Source organism: Leopardus geoffroyi, chromosome B1 (assembly GCF_018350155.1).
Source record: "Leopardus geoffroyi isolate Oge1 chromosome B1, O.geoffroyi_Oge1_pat1.0, whole genome shotgun sequence".
In the NCBI taxonomy this organism is placed as follows: domain Eukaryota; kingdom Metazoa; phylum Chordata; class Mammalia; order Carnivora; family Felidae; genus Leopardus; species Leopardus geoffroyi.
Window position 1 is genome coordinate 126,374,901 of NC_059327.1, and position 19,292 is coordinate 126,394,192.

The window sequence follows — 19,292 nt, forward strand, 5'->3', positions numbered from 1 at the left end:
ACAACTTGGGAGCTTTTACAGTGATGTGAAAGAAATGGTGGGCGGGGTGTGCTATCTGTTCAGAACGTTTCAAGTTTGATGGCGGCCTGTGCTGCTAGTCTAACCATGACCTCTCCTCCCCACACCATCCAAAGTCGGGGAGAAACACAGGAAAAAAAGAAAAATAACACTTGCACTGAAAACAGCAAAGCTTATTTTGGGTACCTCTTAATCTAAATACAATGAAAGTTACTTTAAGAAATACGGATTCAGCATCACACATCCATATACATGTAAGCTACACCAGCCCCCACAAATATTCTCGTCACATAAGTATCATAACACCACTTGCACCTTTCATCCAAAAATGTAATGTGGGATGAAAAGTAGTTTACCAAACTTTAATATTCACCATAAGGTAATATTCAGCTATTAAGTATTTTGAATTCTTAGATTTACAACTGAATTTATTAATTCAATCAATAAAAATCTCTGGAGTTAACAATCTCACATATGTGACAGCTGTATGGGTGAGGCTTCAAGTTGGCATGAATCTCTCCGAAGGGGACTTTCTGTTACTTTTACTCCACGAATTCCAAGTTTGGTAAAGTAAACAAATTACCCTTTTTAAGTAACAAACATTTGCTCGTTTTTAATAAATCGATCATACACTACTTTAAATCAGTACTTATGACCAGGGTAATATGACTATTGGTACCAATCTGCATTGCAGGTCCCTAGGAGTCTGAAAACTCCAGACTGGGGACCATGGGTCTATAATGTATTAAGCTCTAAAAACAAAATAGAACTATTAAAAGCAAACTGATTTTTCACAAATGGACTCTCAATTTTAAACCACCCAATATTTCTTTGTCTAAAACCCAGAATTTTCCCTGTAGCTGAAATTCCACACATGGTCTCCATATCCCCAAAGAAATGCCCTTTCCAGATGAGTTCCTAAGAACAGAAGTATGTTTCTTCGAAGTCAGCAAGCTATTTATAAAAAATACAGTAGCCCCCAAGGGAAGATCAATTGGCAAGTATAAAATTACCTTTATATAGTGTAGTAGCTGCTATGCCCTTTCTTTTAAGGAGGACAAATACAACAATGATCAAAAAAATAAGGCATGTGGAACGTGATAATTTTAATATGGTGCCTGTCATTACAAGAGGAAAATACTACTGATTTTCATGACCCTGTAAAATATTTGAATTACCAACTAAACTTGCAAGTACGTAAATATCATAAAGCCAAATAATGTACTTTCATTACCACACCTATCATTTGAAACTAGAAAAAGCAACATCTTAAATGTTAAGATACCTTGTTTTTAGTAATGTTAAAACATAGCTTACTGATTTATGTAAGTTCTTCAACATGTAAATGGTTTATATTGAATATATGCTAAAATTTCCATCATTGCTTAAAATTAGACATAGTAATGTTCATATATATATATATATATATATATATATATATATATCTGTGTGTGTACATATTTTTGTCTATTCGGCTTAATTTGAATTACTTTTCTTCCAAACACTCACTGAAGACCACAGATGATATTTAAAACACTGTCCAACTGATGTGGCCTGCACATACCCAGGAAGAATGGAAAATGGCCAAAAAGAACCAAGACAGCCATGCCAGTGCATCTGGACTAAATTCTGTACCTCCCTACACTTGATCTACCTGTAAGAACCATACTCCCTTGGTATTTGTAAGAAATGCTAATGTCACTGTGCATAAATAGGTAAGAGGGGGGAAATGTGTTCACTCTTAGCACAAGTTACTGAAATAATCTCTACTTTCTTCATCTTTGTCCCCAAACTATATGACCCACTGCAACAAATTTTTATTAATAACCTACTATAGGCCAGACGCTGTGCTAGGCACTGGAGAGAAGAAGATGTACAAGACAAACAAGATCCCATGTTCACAGAGTTATTAACACAAAGTTTATAATCTAGTTGGAGAAAATAAATGTTTGTGTTTATGTATGTTTGTGGCTCCTTCTTTTATTGTAGAGTGCTTATTATATGCCAAGCACTAATGTGACAGCTTTAGGTTACCTCAATTGACTCAGTATCTGCGTAAACACACACATAAAAATTCAAGTAACCATCCATTAATGAAAAATAACAAAAGAATAAACATTAAAAGATAAAATATGATGAACCGCTATATAAATTAGAGGTATGTATTCAAAGAATATCAGTTACTGCATGAGGAAAATAAATTAATTCAGGAAATGATCGAATAAAAGTAAATTCAGATTAAATATAAGAAATATGTTCTAATACTAATATTGAATACTTCCCCAAAACTAAATTCTATTGTCACTCAATTCTATCCTTTTAATCTAAAATACTGTGTGTCCATGTTAATCTAATGCAAAATTCAAATCAGAAGTATATTTTTAAACATGCAACTTAAAGAATTTATGCTAACCATATTACTAAATCGTAAAGTTCAGCAAATTATAAATCATTTCTTTTTAAGATTTATTTATTTTTGAGAGAGAGGATGCACATGAGCACAAGTGGGAAAGGGGCAGAGAGAGGGGGAGAGAGAGAGACTCCCAAGCAGGCTCTGAGCTATCAACGCAGAGCCCAACTCGGGGCTCAAACTCACCAACAGTGAGATCATGACCTGAGCCAAAATCAAGAGTTGGATGCTTAACTGAGCCACTCAGACACCCCTATAAATCATTTTAAATTATCATCCATATCAGACTTCATGGAAACCAATGAACTTGTTTGACCAAGTGCCAATTGAACCGTCCTTATCAAAATTATCTAAATATGGAAATCTAGCATATCCCTCTATGAGGATGTTAACTTTTGCATGGACTGCCAGATGAATTTTCTTACTCTACCAGTTTACCAGTGGGGTTTGCACTATGTTCATTAGTCCTATGAGGATCATCCTTTCACCAGCCAGAGACAGCTGTAATATTTGCTAATACAAAAGTCTGTGAATTTCCAAACAGAAGCATCTATTTATCTAACAAACTTTTAGTGATCACCTTCTACAGCAGTTAATATTTTTTAATACTATCCTCAAAAGTGTTTTTATTTTTTTTAAATATATGAAATTTATTGTCAAATTGGTTTCCATACAACACCCAGTGCTCATCCCAACAGGTGCCCTCCTCAATACCCATCACCCACCCTCCCCTCCCTCCCACCCCCCATCAGCCCTCAGTTTGTTCTCAGTTTTTAAGAGTCTCTTATGCTTTGGCTCTCTCCCACTCTAACCTTTTTTTTTTCTTTTTTCCTTCCCCTCCCCCATGGGTTTCTGTTAAGTTTCTCAGGATCCACATAAGAGTGAAAATATATGGTATCTGTCTTTCTCTGTATGGCTTATTTCACTTAGCATCACACTCTCCAGTTCCATCCACGTTGCTACCAAGGGCCATATTTCATTCTTTCTCATTGCCACGTAGTACTCCATTGTGTATATAAACACACATTGTGTATATAAACCACAATTTCTTTATCCATTCATCAGTTGATGGACATTTAGGCTCTTTCCATAATTTGGCTATTGTTGAGAGTGCTACAGCAGTTAATATTTAAAGAGAGTGTCCTAGGAGCGCCTGGGTGGCTCAGTTGGTTAAGTGTCTGAATCTTCATTTCAGCTCAGGTCATGATGTCCCAGTTCATGGGTTCAAGGCCCACGTCGGGCTCTGTGCTGAGTGCAGAGTTGGCTTGGGATTCTGTCTCCCTCTCTCTCTCTGCTTCTCTCTCTCTTTCTCTCTCTCTCTCTCTCTCCTCAAAATAAATAAATAGACATTAAAAAAAATAAAATAAAAAATAAAGAGAGTATGCTAGTCACTGGGTTGGCCACACCCAGGAAGGTAAGTCTATCTATTACTCTCACAGGAAATGAAAGAGGAAAGGCAAGTATATTCCAAGAAAAAAGGGAAACACCCACGAGCAGAAAAAGAGATGAGGATATAAAAGCAATCTGGGATATCTGTTTGGAGTAAGTCTCAGAGAAAATGGGGGTAAAAGGCTAGATTGTGGATGGTGGGGTCAGCCTTAGACAGAAGAGGAGCACTACTTCCTGCACCCTTCCTCAGACCCACGGAGGGTGAACACACAGAATGCAGGCTACAGCTTGGATGGGGAAGAGATTTCATCTCTGTGTCTATAAACCTCTAGCAAAAGGATGTTTAGCATTTCCTTTCATTATGAAGGTAGGCAACAAATCACAGTGCCAATATCGGTAACCTTGTCACCAGTGGAAATCACAAACATTTTCATATCATATCTCAGTTATTACAGATATCTGTAAAAATGCTGTTTACATTACTAACTACTTTGAAATTAAGGTAGTCACATGACCCGCCACTGGAGCTTATTTCATGCACAATAAAGACTCACATATAATATCAGAAGTGTTTTTTATATTTTGAAAACTATCTCATTAACCAAAGGGATCCACGGCCCAGAAAAGGAAGAGCAACCACTCTGAAACATAAGAGACAAAATAAAGATGGGACGAATTATGTTGTCATTTCCTACCATTGCCTCAACTCTTTGGTCAAAGTCGGCAGCACAGAAGAGCCCTTGTGTTCATGATGCTGGGCGACCCTGAAGGAACGGTTATCAAGAACTAAGAGGAAGGAAAAGCAGCAACCCAGGGGACAATCCCCTATGTACTATAGGTTTTGACTGAAGGGTTAGAACAAACACAAAGAGAACAAACACAATATACCCTGAGACAGGCAACAGCTGCTGTAAAACTCCAGTAACCGAAGACCTTTTACTATGTTTCTAGGACTGCTTTCTCTCTCCAGCCCTTCCTCACTTCTCATTCCTATACCTTTCAATCTTTTATCTAGCATAGCCCACAGAAACTAAATAAATAACTAAAAACTTTATTATGCACCACCACACCTAACTGCCCATTCCATCTGTGCCCCAATGCTCCACCGCCTTTCCTCCAATCTGAATAAACAGTCTGTGCACTCACGTAAGCACCCATCTCCCTGCCCCACAGTCCCATCTTGGCACCAGATCCCATCTTGTGTGGCTAACTCAGTAACAGCACTACAGCCGTTCTCCCCACCTCACCCCATCCCGTCCCCTGCCTTGTATCTCTCCACTAAAGCACTCCCAGGCTTGAATTACTTTCATTAAAAAAAAAAATCAAAAGCAAGAACTTCTCTTGGACTCATTTCCTACTTCAAATACCATTCATTTCTCAGCTCGTTTTTTCCTCAAAAGAACTGTCTACACTTGCTACCTCCAATTCCAACCCTTCAGGCTTTCCATCAACTCCCGCCTGCTTCTGTCAAGGTCATCACTTGACCACCCCATATGTTGCTGAACTTTAAACAGGATTTAATAAGGTTATCAACTCCTTCTCCTTGAAATATTTTCATCACATGGCTGCCTGGTACACATAATCTCCTGAATGCCCTTCTACCTCACTATTTCCCAATCCTCCTTTTGCTGGTTCCTCTCTTCACATCCCCAACTTCTAAACGTCAGAGTGCTCTAGGATCAGTCTTCAAGTTTCTTTTCTATGTACACTCAATCTCTAAATGTCTCATTCCATCTATTGGTTTTAGGCAAAACCTCTATGCTAATGAAACCCAAAATTTCTATCTCCAGCCAGGTCCCTTCCCGAGATCCCCACCTCACATACCCATTTTAATCGAAATCTCAACATGTCCAAAGATGAACTTCTGGTTTCACCCACACTTTCACATGTCAGTCTCCCTCGGCCCCATAAATGGGAACTTCATCCTTTAATCTGGGAAAATCCTTGTACTTTCTCTTGATGTCTATTTATCTCCCACACATAATTCAAATTCTTCCACATCTCCCTTTATAATACATTCTGAATTTTACTTTTTCTCATCAGTTCCACCACTGCCACCCTGGCTCACCTGGGGTTGCTGTAATAGACTCCACAAGTCTCTGTCTTGTCCTATCTTTTGTCCTAACATTACTCTCCATGCAGCAGCCAGAACGATCTTTTTAAAGCCAATGACAACTCATGTTACTTACTTGATTAAAACATTCCAATGACTTTCCATATCACTAAAAATACAAGCTAAAGTCCTTACGAATGCCTGCAAGCCCGAACATGATCTGTTACACCTCTCTGAATACCCACTTAGGACCCTCCCTTTGGATCAGTCCACTCCAGGCTCACTGGCTTCCTCACTGGTCTTCAAGCACACTGGTCGCATTGCTGCCTTGAGTTATATGCCCTTTGTTCTTCACTCTGTCAGGACTGTCTTCTCCCAAAATAAAATAAAACGTACCTCACTCTTAATATATGAAAATCACTGCAGTGATTATTTCTTTAAAATAACATCTTCTCCCTTTTTTGTACTTCCATTACTGAAAACTGTCCCCATTGGGTACCTTTGGGGAATTAATCATGAAGAATTGTTATATACAGAAGTTCAATTAATTTTAATTCCCCCTTTAAAATGGCTTTCAGGGGAGCCTGGGTGGCTCAGTCGGTTGAGCATCCGACTTCGGCTCAGGTCATGATCTCGCGGTCTGTGAGTTCGAGCCCCGGCATCAGGCTCCGTGCAGACAGCTCGGAGCCTGGAGCCTGCTTCTGATTCTGTGTTTCCCTCTCTCTCTGCCCCTCCCCCGCTCATGCTCTGTCTCTGTCTCTCTCTGTCAAAAATAAATAAACATTAATTTTTTTTAAATAATAAAAAATAATAAAATGGCTTTCATAGACTCGCTGAAAGAGTTTAACTGAAATTTATCTTCACATTTCTTTGAATTCCTGAAAGGTTTGGACAGATAGACTAGAAGTGTATTTATTTACCAAATACTTCACCTATATATATTTTTTTACTTCAACTATATTAAATACTTTTATTCTTACTTCCCCTGCAATTTGCAAGACACTTTCTAATATACTTCATAAAGTAACCAAGATTTAAACACAGATTCCTAGAGGGAAATAATTCTTCCAAATCCTTTGCCTATATCCTGGGCTTCTATTAAATCCAGATAATAACACTCAGTATTTCTTCTTACAATTTCATGTAAATGGACTAGATCCCAACTTTTTGCTTATACCTAAGTAGAATTTTATTAAAAATTGTTTTTATAGAGGCATCTGGGTGGCTCAGTCAGTTAAGTGTTTGACTCTTGATGTCAGCTCAGGTCATGATCGCACAGTTCGTGGGTTCAAGCCCTATGTCGGGGCTCCACACCATTAGTGCAGAGTGTGCTTGGGATTCTCTCTCCCTCTCTCTCTCTCTCTCTCTCTGCACCTCCCTCTCTCCCCCTCAAAATAAATAAACTTTAAGAAATTGGTTTTATAAAGCTCAAACAGAGGATATAAAGTAGAAACTTTAGACTGTTATTGAAACAAATAGGAGTCTGCCTCTAAGTTTTGAAATAGCCTTTCCTAAAATAAGAACTTCCTACTTATTTTCAGTCTCACCTTTTCTAACTTAACAATTTATGAACTGCCTTAAAATTCAACAACTTTCTGAGGCTGAAGTGAAATTATTAAAAGATATAAGTTTAAATATATTAAATAGCCAAGATACAGAGATAATTCAAGGGTCCATTAGTAGATGAATGAGTAAAGAGGAGGCACATATACATGAAATATTACTGAGCCATAAAAAACATGAGATCTTGTCATTTGCAACAACATGAATGGAACTAGAGGGTATAACGCTAAGTGAAGTAAGTCAGAGAAAAACAAATACCCTATGATTTCAGTCATATGCCGATGCAAGAAACAAAACAAATGAGCAAACAAAAAACAGACTCTTAAATACAGAGAACAAACTGATGGCTGCCAGAGGGAAGGTGGGTGGGGGGAAACAGAGAAAGGGGTTAAGAGTATAATTACCATGATGAGCACTGAGTAACGTATAGAATAACTGAATCATTATATTGTACACCTGAAACTAATATGACACTGTATGTTAATTATACTTCAATAAAAATCAATAAACAACTACTTGTAAGTATTCACAAGGTACTTAATTACCACCAGATTCTGAACAGGATATAAAGTTAAGTGAGGCAATTTTCTGCCCTCCAAGATTTTATAATCTAGCCAGGAATTAAAAGGAAATGAAAGGGACCAAATATTTCTCTAACTATCATGTGCCAAGCACTGAGTAGGGCAGGAGACATGAACTATATCAGTTAATCCATGTAACCACTCAGGGAAGAAGAAAAAAAAGTATAGAGAGAGAGAGAGAAAGAAAGAGCGAACGAGCCTACAAAAAATATTCCCCCATAACTTTCTACCCATTTACTCCTTAAATTATGTAGTTAAATCCCCTAAAAAAATTTGTCATCTGTGATAAATTATTTTATAAAATTTCTAATTATCAACATTCAGCAATGATTTTCTCTCTCTCATCCCTTAGTGCTAACATTCTATTTTGCTATATTTTAATTGGTGACAGCAGAAAAGTCTTGCAAGAAGCTAAACCAAAAGAACAGTACAATTACTAATCTAATTCTTCCTCTTTCTTCCTCTCTTGATCTTCTCTAAAGAAGGGCATAGGTGAAGTACATGCCTTCTAAATTCTGGCCCACTATTATCTCAGCCACAGGCATTAATCTTATCAATTTGCACTCCTGATTACTGAAAAACATGTCTCACTGAGAATTATCCAGCGATCAATATGAAATTGATTTGGAATCCAGAGCCATTACTTCTTCCTTTTTTCAGCACATCCTCCTTCCCTAGAGCAAAATCCTGTATCAAATTAGACGGCCTATGCCTGCGAGTGTGCAGAGAATCCAGAGGGAGAGAGACAGGGGACAGCAGAGAGGGAGAGACCTGGCCAACACCCCCATCCCCACAGTCTTCTGAGGCAAGCTCTTCTATACAGTACACCCCATCCCTCTGTCCCAGAGATGGGTCAGGTGAGGAACTAACTTGGGTCCTCTCCCACACTTTCTCCCAGACACTGTAATTGTGAACAGAGAATGTGGCCAGAGATAAGTCATCCACTTGAAGGATGTCTAGACATAGGTCAACTGGCAAGTGGCTCCAATTCTAAAGCCTTGCTGTTCAATTCTTTCTTTGGACCACCCCCAAATCCTCTCACTAAGCCTATTTTCCTTACAATTAGCTTATGTTTCCTATAACTGTAGCACAGGTGGCTGGGCTGGGGTGACAATGGGACAGGGCAAGAAAAAGCCACAAAGGAAGATGAGTGGAATTAAACAATCCACAATGAAATTATTCAAATAATTTGTGATTATTCAAATCATACTAATGATTCAAAATGGACAGGTATGTTTATATTTAATATTTCTTCAAAGTTTCTGGTCTTAGGGTTACAATCCCAGCTCCTTCTTCACTATCCCAACAAGACTGGAAATCCATCATGGAACTGACAGAAACATAAAGTCAGTCCCCAAAATAAAAAGGGTGAGTTGCATGCATCTCAATGAGGCTCAGAGAGAAAATAATTCTTAAGGCTTTCACCCAGTTGTTGATTACCAACACAAAAATGAAACTCATTCACCACACTTCTTTTGAACAGCAGCTGGTGCTTCCAAAAACATTTTTTGGAAGTTTCCAATTTATCACTGAACGGACAGGCACATAAAATAATAACCAAAAGATGAACCTTATAATTCAATATTCTGATTAGTTAAAATAAACTTCTCTAACAATACACCATATGATGACCCACATAACAACAAGGATAAAAGAACCCTAGTTCTATTTTATTGGTAAAGAATGGCCCCATTAACCATTCATTTGAAGTTAGACACCTGAAAGCAACCTGGAAGAAGAAACACATCAAAGACCCAGTGAAGCATGACTTCAAAAGGTATTGCACAGATGTGAGCTTGCAGGAAACAGCCCACTCTGAGGCCAGAACTCAAACACAGGGTTGGCCTTCACTTTCAAACTACGAAAGACTCTGAATGGTATCACCACAAACTGCTTTCACAGTAAACTTCCCTAGATTCAACTGGAAAAGTTTCCTTTTTAATTAATTTAAAAAAACTAGAATTTAACACTGTAAAGATCATGATCCCTAGAATCTAGTTCCCTGGGTTCTCCTGCTTGACTCTTTACTAGCTGCATGCATAAGGCTGGGCAAGTTATTTAATCACCCTAGAACTTGACTTTCTCAGGGTTAATGTAAGCAGTAAATGTGGTTATATTTTAAACATTAAAACGGTGGCTGGCACATAGTAAGTCCTATTCCTGCCTGAAAATAATTAAGAGTTTTTCTTTACTATCCAAGTCTCATACAAGATCCAGGTATCAGAGTAAATGGATAACTCTATTTCCTAAAAATAGATCAGCACAAGTGTGTATTTATGTTTGTGTATGTGTGTGTGCGTAAAGTGCAAGTATCATTAAATTTAAAAGGTATTGAACAGTACCGTGAGACACTTTCATTAATGATGATAAATAGATTTTTTTTCTTAGTTATTTTTCATCCTATAATTACCTCAGAGAAAACTGGGGTGAAGAGTTCAATTCTGGTTTTTAAAATGTCCTACAGCACAATTATAGCTACAACACACATTCAGAGACTAAGCTTAATGACCCAGAGCACAAAGCATGTTTTTAAAATAAGTATCCTCAGATATTTTTACTATGGTTATTAATACCTAAGAAGGAGTTAATTCCAGTGATTATATGTAGTTGTACATAAAGATGAATTGTGGAAAACTTATCCTTAAAATGGACAATATTTTCACGGCTTAAAATAGATCTAGAATACGGTATTTAATATCTTTCGGTGTTCTCTTTCCACATCAAATGTGTGTTTACATTGAAGACTGTTAGCTTAGGATTATGTAAGACTTGTTTACAAATACCTACTGATACCAAAGGAGGTTTGAACACAGGTCAAACAATAGCTTAGAATCATTCATTTTACTCAAGGATTTTAAGGAAATTTTTGATTTATACTAAAGCATGTCATGGAAGACAATGTAAAATTATAATTAATATTTAATATAAAACAGGAGACATTAAAAGTTGTGCTTCAGGCTACTTGTCCAAGGCCCCAGGGGTGTGTGTTTGCTCTCCCTTCCCATTAGCCAGTGGGAACTCCTGACTGTATCATCAGTCTGTTTTCTTACTTCCCAGTAAGGGCTAGTTTCCAACGGGGCTACATGTAATCGCGGGACCAGGGATGGAATTTGCAATCTAGCTGCAGTCTAATCAGAGCGAGTCTTAGCATTCTCACTAGAATTTCTGGAGTAAATGCACATGGCTGTAACTCTGGACAACACGGAATGAAGATGTGAAGCAATGAGGACATCCCACCTGGGGATGACAAATGTGGAGCAGGGCAGAGGCCAGAGTATTTTAGGAAACAAAGTTGGATCCCAATGACATCCTGAGCCTCTGGATCAAACCTTGCCTGAAGCTGATATCCCTGAACCTTTTTTTATTTTGTGAGCCAGTGCATTTCTTCCACTGTTTAAGAGAGTCTGAGATGCACTTTCTATAACATAGTATTTTTTTGTGTAAAAGTTGAAAAAACATTGAGAAAAAAAGAGCAGAGACTTTATTACCCATTGATCTTTTCTATTACTCAAGTCAATGCCTCTGTCTCACCCCACATACTATTCTTTCTCCTCTCCCTCACTATTCCTTTGTACTTGACGTTAAGAATTTCCATCAATCTGTGTCTATCCCTTTCTTTAGGAATTCGCTTAAACTTCCAAGCCCCTGTCTATGGCAGTCAGTCCTGAATCATCAAACCAAAATTTAAATGAATCTGCACTGGTTTCTTTCATGCCATTTTTGACATCTATATACTATGAACCTGAGAACCCTAGCCCATTTCTTCAGTATGAAAAACTAATTATTATTATAAACGGGGGAAAGTGAATAGAGGTATGCATTCATACATAAAGTTTCATTTCTGTTACTGAAAAGTTATACTTGAAAATGCGTTGTTAATCTTCCTACACTTCCAAACTTTCAACAAGACACAGATCTTTATCTGCCCTTCTCCTCCTCCTCCTGCTAGTTTCGTAGGAAATGTTCTCCTTTCTGCCCATCAAGACCAATCTCTCTCTCTATACTCCCCCAGTTGGTCTGCTACATTTTGAATTATTTTGTTCTTCCGTATCTTTCCTTATAGCTTAAAGCATTTTTAAGTCTCTTCTTTCCCAAATCAAAAATAAATACATAAAACCACATCATACAACCTCTGCCCCAAAGCCCATCTAATTCTTCTTTTCTGTATAAAATAAACTGTCTTTTTTTTTAACCTTTCGTAAAATTCCACTAAAAGTTTGAAATCATATACACCGCTCACATTATGTTTCTATTTCACGACCTTGTTCCAAGGCAACCAATTTCACCTCTTACTTGTGTTTTCTCTGCCCTTTGGCCACACCAAACCCCAGCATAGCCTCTCAGACACATCATGCATAGCAGCTTGTGTGTGTGTCTCCTTATTTGTGTCATGCCGCTTCCTCCTCGTCTTTCAAGATTTAGCACAGGTACCATTTCATCCACAAAGCCTTTTCCCACCTGCCTCTGTGACTCCCCACACAATTTCCTGATTTCTATCGCAGTAGAAAACTTGCCTACAGCAAATGATACTGTTTTTGAGATAGCAAAAAAATTTTTAAGTGCAAGCATGTAAAAACAAAGCAGGTGTTTTTTTTTTTTAAACATTTTTTTTTTACATTTAAGACAGAAAACAACTAACTGTTCACAGAAGGTCTTTTGGTCAATAATAAGATTATCCCAGGGCACCTGGGTGGCTCAGTCGGTTAAGTGTCCAACTTCGGCTCACGTCATGATCTCACGGTTCATGGGTTCAAGCCCCACGTTGGGCTCTGTGCTGACAGCTCAGAGCATGGAGCCTGCTTCGGATTCTGTGTCTCCCTCTCTGCCCCTCCCCTCGCTCACATTCTCTCTCTCTCAAAATAAATAAACATTAAAATAACAATAACAATAATAACAATAATAATAATAGGCTTATCCAGAAAAAAATAATAGAGATCTAAGGTATTTAATAGCCTGTGGCCTTTTTGCCCATCTTTCTGAAGTTGGGAACCCCATAAAAACATGACTCCACATCTATGTGTCGCATTCTGCCGTATGGTTCCGCTATGCCAAAAATATTCCTAATAGTCCAACATTTACACCTCACCTAAAATCCAATCACAATAAGTATTCCTATTTTTTTTCAGGCAGAAAAAGATAAATCAAAACGTACTGTTTGTAAACATCACCTTTCGGATATCAGTTTCTTTTTTTAAGTTTTTATTTATTATTTTTTAGTAATATTTACACCCAACATGAGGCTCAAACTCACAACCCTGAGATCAAGAGTTGCATGCTTTTCTGACTGAGCTAGCCAAGTGACCCAGTATCATTTTCTTTCATGCCTAATATTCCTTTCATCAAATATATAAACTGAAGTATACAATGTTTTTCTAACCGTAAGAACATATAATTGTTGATTTTACTTTACAGTATTAAATCAGTATTTCTATTTGGGAAAAAAACTATAATTAAAATTGATAACTACTAATCATCAGTGTCCCATTTCAAAACAAAGAAATCGTGTAAGTTAGAATTTTTTGAAAAATTATCACAAACATTACATTTTTGGCCCATAAGAAAAACAGATTTTAGCAGTATAATAGTTTAGAACGTGGGCCTTGGTTCAAACTACCTAAGCTCAACTTAGCTATGAGATTTTGAGCACTTAACTCCTCATGGTTTTTACTTTTAATATTTGAGGATTAAATAAATTAATGAGAACAAATTAAAGGGTTTTAAAGAGTGCTTGGCACAGAGTAAATGGAAAAAAAAAAAAGAAAAGAAAAAAAAAGTTACCTATGCTTCTATGTCAAAAGAAAAACCTCATATATCAAATTAAAATACAAATTTGGTAAGTATTCCCAAATCCTCACAGGTGGCTATTTTCCCCCAATATATAATAAGCTCCTAAAAAATAAACAAGAGCAAAGACGAACAACTGATGAAAACTAGTCACAGTCAACACAAATGAAGATTTGACCAAAAAATAAAAATCAAATCAAATCAAACATAGTTTCTATATGAAAAGATACCGAACTCTCCTAAGAAAAATGCAAAACAAACATCAGAGAGACAGAATCTTTTCTTTGCCAGCTTCGTAAAAGTCTAAGAGCTTGCTGAGACAGCCACCGGTGGCATCTATGGACACAGACGTGACCACGTGCTGTACTGAGCGTGGAAATCAGCACAAGCGCTGTGGCGTACAAAGTCTCCATGCTCCAGGAGACGTTCCCACCGTTCTATGCACGTGTCGTCTGTGAATAAAAATTACCGGAAAACCCAAACACTTTATATCCATACAGTGAACTTAAAAGAACTATATGCAGCATTTAAAGGAATTATGCAGGGGTGCCTAGGTGGCTCAGTCTGTTAAGCATCCCACTTCAGCTCAGGGGCTCAGGTCACGATCTGGCAGTTCGTGAGTTTGGGCCCCGCAGCAGGCTCTGTGCTGACAGGTCAGAGCCTGCTAGAGATCTTCTGTCTTCCTCTCTCTCTGCCCCTCCCCTGCTCATTCTTTCTTTCTCTTTCTCTCTCTTTCTTTCTCTCTCTCTCTCTCTCTCTCTCTCTCTCTCTCTCTCCCTCCCTCCCTCCCCCCCTCTCAAAAATAAATAAATATTGAAAAATCAGGGCACCTGGGTGGCTTAAGCATCTGACTTCGGCTCGGGTCATGATCTCACGGTTCGTGGGTTCCAGCCCCGTGTTGGGCTCTGTGCTGACAGCTCAGAGCCTGGAACCTGCTTCGGATTCTGTGTCTCCTTCTCTACCCCTCCCCGACTCGCTCGCTCTCTCTCTCTCAAAAAATGAACACTCAAAAAATATTTTTAATAGAAAAAATAAAGGAATTATGCAGCTTTGTATGTATTAATATGGAATACCCGACAACACTTACTGTCAACTGAAAGCAAAGTGTATACAGCTACTCTAAGTTGTATTTAAAAGACACGTATGTTATATGTGGTATGTATGCTCTATACACTGTTGTATAGCATGGATATGTGTATATGCACGCACATATATAATATACATAAATACACATACACTCTGGAAGAAGAACAAGAATCTGGTCACAGCAATTGTCTCTGGGAAGGGCACCTGAGTGGTTGGAAGACAGGAACAAGGAGAAAGCTTGGTTTTACAGCTTTTCAGTTTTGTACCAAGTACAAAAACCTAAAAATCCTATTCACCCAGTAAATTAAATCATTTTATTTTAAATCAAGTTGCTAAATATTTTTTATATTCTGTTGTACTAAGCCCCTAAAAAAGCATCTATCCATGCTCAAGGACCACATGTAGGTGATAATCTCCTTCCATTTTTCCAGCGGTCATCTCCTTTAAGTGACTCATTATGGAAAATTTCCACAAAGATTAGAATGTATACCAAGAAACATTACTGAAAATGACTTCATGTACAGTAAGTTCCATCACTACCCAATTAACTACCAACAATAGGAACCATGATAGCTTTTCAGTGGTTGGTAGTCTTGCTTTTTAAATAATTAGTAGGTATTAGGAGATAAAATCTTGAAATAGTACAGTTTTACAAAAGTTATACTTGAATATCTTCAATATAACTTGGCATCTAAAAGAAGGTTACTGCATCTTTCTGACCGTAATCACCGAAGACATTATCACTATGACAATGTAAAATATTTTGCCAACTGATGTAATTTACTGCAATTCTGAAAACTTGTTAACATCACTAGAAGATCATTCCACTTTTAAAAGTCATTTCTTTTAGAAAATAATTTCAGGCAAAGTGTCAGCATGCATAGGGAATAACTTTGTAGTTGAACATCTTGTGTGCATACTGCTGCGAAAAAACAATGTCAACAAAGTATGTCTTACATTTTAAAAACTGCTGTAAAGATAACCCCCACTGCTCTATGGAACATTAAAATGCTCTACAAAAAGATCTTTACAAGTGTCTACATAATCAAAGGGGACTCAGACAACCAATAAAATCCACATGTCTTCCAAAACAGGCCGGGAAACTGCAAAAGTGAATGCCTGTCAAATAGACAATGCCTCATCAAGGTGAGAAAAAGCTATTCCCTATTCCCTATATCCCATTTTCAAAAAACAAAAAACAAAACAAACAAACAAAAAACCCTAACAAACAGCACAGAGTCCTCTGTGATTTTAATGACAGCCTCATTCTTAAGAAATGTTGGGTTCAGTCAGGTGGGAAGATGAGCTCCCCTCACCATCAAACTATCTGAAGTAGGCACTGCCCCTTCCCCTTCTGAGTTAAGATGTGGAAGGGCTGCAAACTGCTGGTGATGCTGAACGCTCTGTACTGGATAATCAGTGATCTGGAAAGTATAAAACACACCCATTCTGGTGAGCCATTTTATTGGTTCTGGTTCATAAGGTTCTACACGATAGAATTTCACGTCCTACACTAAACCTTAAGCTCCAGGTGAAACAGAAGTTTAACGTCTTTAAATGGGTTTAATTTTGATCAGGTTTTCACCGCCAAGGCCTTCACTGTAGAGGCCTTCAGAGATTCACACAAAATCTTGGGAGTTGCAAAGGTAGGTGGTTGGTTACCCTCAGCTCTTCAAAGAGGAGGTAAAGGGGAGAAAAAAGAAAGGTTTTCCAGTGTGCAATGTTGCAGGGAAGCTGCAGGAAGGCAGGAAAAAGAAAGGAGAAACATACTAAGAGTAGGGAGACAGTAGGACAAGTATAAGGAAAAACAGTGACAGGAGAAAAGGAAGATCCACACAGACCTTGATTACAACCTAAGGAACTGGTCTGTCCCCTGAAACAAATCTGTACTTGTAAGACTCATGCGGGAGCCTTGGAGTCCAACCTGTTCTGATTCTCAATGACTTCCTGCAAGCAACTGCCTCGGGGTGCTCACCTGCAGATGCACAGCCAGGGACACAACTGTGCCTCTTGCAGCCCCATAAGCAGCTAGCCGGTGAGATTTACATCCCAAAACCAAACATTATACTCTGTACGGGAAGTTCTCAAGTACACTTGCATACAGTGAAGCATTTACTTTCTCAACTTTCAAGAACAATGACAGATGTCTAATCTCATGGATCAGGATTACGTGGTGCCTGTGTTTATAATACCCAAATATCCTTAGTTCCCAAGTGTATACAGGGCAATGTATTCATTCATAATTCACTCACTCCCTCACATGCACACTCCCCATATTTTTTCTGTGCCTAAAGAACACTTCTGGGTCCGTAACATGCTACAGAATAGACAACAAATAACCCAGATATATCATTATAAAGTGTAAAATTCTATATGGAACATAGCTAGTAACAGGGGACAGCATGTAACCTGGGGTGTGGAGGGCTGGTGGGAATATCAGCAAAGGCTAGGCTAAGGATGTGCCTTTTGAATTCAAATTGGAAGCATGAGAAAACAATCAGTTGGCCAAGGGAAGATGACGAAGAAAGCATTCTAGGAGAGCAAATAACAAGCAGGTACAAAATCCCCCAAATTTGATGAGGAGTTTGGAAAGTGTAGGGGCCAAAAGTGTGGAGAATGGATAGCGGCCAGGTAACAAGACTATTTTATGGACCTTGTTAAGGATATTTTCTATATCCTGAGAAAGGTTACTGATAGTCAAATGAAGCATGATAATTACTAGTATTTACTGATCATCTACTATGTGTTAGGAACTATTCCAAGGACTTCGTATTAATTTTTTTAATCCTCATAAAAAACTATGAAGCAGGTGCTACTGGTACCTACATTTAAAGATGACAAACCTCTATTAACAACACAAAGAAAAGTTAAATGATGGGCTCGGTGTAAGTGCAGAGTAGGATGTGACCCATACAGTATGACTTTTATACTTCCTTTATTTTTGAGACCAACCTAATCAAATAAATAAGTCCTCTGCTCCATGGTGCAGATAAACCTTCCTCTATTGACTCAAGGGACTCAAATTAATTGGAATAATAATAGTGCCTGGAGTAGATGATCATTTACCTCCAGTAGTAAATTTTAAAAAAAAGTAATTCACACTTATATTGACATCATTAATATCCACCTCTATTATTTTAGACATTATGGCAATCTCTATATAGAGGTAAATTCTCCAAAAGGAAGCCCCAGTAATAACAGTACCTGAAAAAGTTTTTAAAAGGAAAGGAAGAAGAATCTAAAATTATAAACTATACAGAATCAAATCCTACCTATGATGCTGATAATTAATAGGTAATTAATAGTGACTCAAAAATATTTTAAACATTAAAATTTTAATTTCAAGTCTAGCTTTTTTGACACAGTATGAATAGCTTATTCATCTGAAGAGACATAATTATATTCACAAATACAAAATGTACTGAAGCACACAGATGCAAACACATATATGGATAGAATTGTAGAGTCACACATGGTTTTTACACACTAACATTTCTGAAAAGGGTTTGAAGTCATAAATATGTGTAATACTATTTTCTTTAAATTTAGAATTTTCCCTTTTAAAGATGTTCAAATAATTTATTATTGGTTTCTAAGGAAATTCACGATAACTCAAAAATATGCAAATTTATTTAATAGAAATATTTTCTTATGATAGTCTAAACATATTTATCAGAACAGGACTGCACAAGTCCATCATGACATATTTATGTAATTAAGTTTCACTTCCTAGCATTTTAAAATTCAGGATAATTACAGTCTTTGTTTTTTCTACAATTCAATGCACAAAAGATGAATGCACTGAATTTTATGCTACATGATGAACTGCCTACAGCTTAAAGAGATGCTTCCAAACTGAGGACTGTTTTCTCCTCCAAAATTTAGAAATATTTAAAAACAGAGGTGCCTGGGTGGCTCAGTGGGTTAAGCACCTGACACTTGACCTCGGCTCAGGTCATGATCTCACAGTTTGTGAGCTCGAGTCCCGTGTTGGGCTCTGTGCTGACAGCTCAGAGCCCACTTCAGATCCTCTGTCGCTCTCTCTCTCTCTGCCCCTCCCCTACTTGCACTCTCTCAAAAATAAACATTTTAAAAAATATATTCATAGAATATTCCTGCACTATTTTTCAAGTTAATCGCCATGCAATATAATAAACTGCATCAATCACATCACAATGTTTTATTCTACATTCCCTCTGAAAAACTTTCCTTAATTCCCAAGGCCCAGAATGTGTGCCCCTCCTTTTCCCCAGCATCTTGAACTTCCTTACCAGAGCACTTCACTCTTTAGGCAGTACTTACTTGCCTCTACCTTCCGGGACATTAGAAGCTCGGTGACGATCAGCACTGCATGTACCTATGTATGTATGTTCGGCACTTAGCACAGTGCCTACCAAGCCCCTACTAT

The 19,292-nt window shown here is 37.8% G+C and overlaps 1 long non-coding RNA gene across 2 annotated transcripts in view; it reads right to left on the reverse strand.

Annotated features, from left to right (window-relative positions):
• The window catches only part of LOC123595151, a 258,461-nt gene that overhangs the window by 171,537 nt on the left and 67,632 nt on the right, over positions 1 to 19,292 (reverse strand). The gene's annotated exons all lie outside the window — the stretch shown is intronic.